This window comes from Barbus barbus, assembly GCF_936440315.1.
Source record: "Barbus barbus genome assembly, chromosome: 24".
Lineage (NCBI taxonomy): Eukaryota > Metazoa > Chordata > Actinopteri > Cypriniformes > Cyprinidae > Barbus > Barbus barbus.
Window position 1 is genome coordinate 30550371 of NC_136752.1, and position 2500 is coordinate 30552870.

The window sequence follows — 2500 nt, forward strand, 5'->3', positions numbered from 1 at the left end:
TTTAAAAAAAAAATGGGATCAGACCTTCGTGCCCAAATTTGTCCACGAAAGAGAATTTAAGGCCTGCTATACGAAGAATGTTTGAGGGTTAAACAATTATATCAGTTATTATCGGCTATCTTTCATCTCCAGATAGGACATTGCCCTTGAGGAACACTTGAGTCTCGCACATGATGGAGTTTGCTGAAGGCTCGAGAGCAGGACTGAACATGTTTAGAAACAGCAGCAGACACAGACACAGAGTTCTCTCTCACCGGAGACCGGAGACCGGAGTCAGCTGAGCTTCAGCCCGATCCAGCGGAGCATGTTTAACCGCGACGCCGCCTCAGCACCTGCTCCTGCTGAACGCGCACATTCTACACGATTAAGCAGTAAAACACGTCTGATCTGTGACTTTAAACTTTGTTTTAGCGGTCAAACACTTCTAATCTGAGGTAACTCACTTTGTGTCGGTTTGTTGTTGTTTGTTTTCGTACCGGCTAACTCGCTGAGGTTGCACACACACTTTCACTTTGGTTCAGTTCAACGCGAGTAACTATAGATGGCTCGAATATAAGTCTGTTTATGAATCCCGAGAGTCTATACCGAGCCGAGTTATGATTTATTGATTGACGGTAAAAGCGCCGGTGTTTGATTGACAGCAGCAGGTGGTGACGCAGGCAGCGTGTGGGCGGGGCCAGAGGATCACAGAAACACGTCGACGTCACGAGACATAAATAAAGCAATATCTTGAACAGGAATGCGTTTAATTAGTGTTCCATCAAAACAAGCATTTTCTGTACTGTCTGCAAAATTGGAAATGTTGCTTGGCAAGTAACGGAAATAAAATAAGTTCAAGTAACTACTGAAATTGCTAATTGAAATATAAATTAAAGCTAGAAATATTAAAACATAAAATACATTTTAGAAATGTTGCAATGGCAACTAACTGACGCAAGTTAAAATTACTTGAACTTAAAATTACTAACTGATATAAACCTAAAAAAACCATTAACAAACAAATATTACAATATATTGTGTGTATAGCTATATATATAATGTGTGTGTGTGTATATATATATAATTTATTCTACAGTTCTGCTCATACGTTTCATACCCCATTTAATAATTTTAGCAAAATAAGAGGACCATAAAAATCGCATGTTATTTTTATTTAGTACTGTCCTGAATAAGCTATTTCGCATAACTGATGTTTACATACAGTCATGGTAAAAATATCGGCACCCTTGGTAAATATGATCAAAGAAGGCTGTGAAAATTAATCTGCATTGTTAATCCTTTTGGTCATTTATTTAAAAAAAATGACAAAAATTTATCCTTTCATTGGATAATAAGAATTTAAAATGGGGGAAATATCATTATGAAATAAATGCTTTTCTGTAATACACATTGGACACAATTATTGGCACCCCTTGAAATTCTTATGAGTAAAATATCTCTGAAGTATATTCCCATTCATATTCACAATTTTGAGCACTGAAAGGTGATTATGAACATGAAATTATCCAGCCATGGCTTCCTGTTTCACAGAAATATAAATAGGAAAAAAAAAAATATATATATATATAAAAAAAATAAAAATACACTGACACAGAAGTTAGAATAGGTGTGGTATGTGTTGGGTATATGCCATTATTACATTATTATGACTATTGTTACTATTATTATTACTTTTATCTCTATTGATATTACTGTTGCCGTCATCACAGAATATTGTTATCATCACCATCTTTAGTATTTTCATTATTATTATTATTTTTATGCATGTTAATATTACTTAAATACTACTACTATTATTCAGATTGTCATGACTGTTTGCTTTCATCACTGTTATTGTCCATTGCTGTTTGTTTTTGTTTTTTTTGTGTGTTTTGGGTTCACCATATGTTGTATGTTTTGCACTCCTACTAATAAAAAAAAAAAAAAAAAAAAAAAAAAAAAATATATATATATATATATATATAGGAGGGAAAACAAGGCTGAAATTCCAATATTTGTGTGCCAATATTTTTGGCCATGACTGTATACTCCATAAAATGAAATGACCAAATTTATAAAAATTGCCCCATTCAAAAATCACCCTTGACTCTTACCTGTCTGGCATTATTTTAATGATCCACGACTATTTTCATGTTTTGTGATAGTTGTTCATGAGTCTCTAGTTGGTCCTCAGCAGTTAAACTGTCCGCTGTTCTTCTGGAAAATCCTCCAGCTCTTCACATTCTCATGTTTTCCAGCATCTTCTGCATATTTGAACCCTTTCCAACAATACCTGTATGACTTTGAGATCCATCTTTTCACACCGAGGACCACTGAGGGACTATAACTATTACAAAAGATGCAAACATTCAGACACACAGCATCAAGAGCCAAGAGTGTAAACTTTTGAACAAGATGATGTGTACATTCTTCTTATTTTGTTTAAAGATCATACTTTTCTTCATTTAGTACTGCCCTTCAGAAGCTATAGCCTACAGAAATGTTTCCCAGAAGACAAAAG

At 34.5% G+C, this 2500-nt stretch overlaps 1 protein-coding gene across 5 annotated transcripts in view; it reads right to left on the bottom strand.

The window, feature by feature from the left end:
* Positions 1-668, bottom strand: part of entpd5b (ectonucleoside triphosphate diphosphohydrolase 5b) — a 12865-nt gene extending 12197 nt beyond the window's left edge. Inside the window, exons 1-2 of one of the 5 annotated variants that reach the window (XM_079376349.1) lie at positions 444-657; positions 255-341 (exon numbers count right to left, since the gene is read on the bottom strand). The gene's annotated coding sequence lies outside the window, so the exon portion shown is untranslated. Of the gene's footprint in view, positions 1-254 lie in introns of all 5 variants that reach the window. The other 4 variants (XM_079376350.1, XM_079376352.1, XM_079376348.1 and 1 more) reach the window with 4 other exon arrangements.
* Positions 669-2500: the final 1832 nt, after the last annotated feature.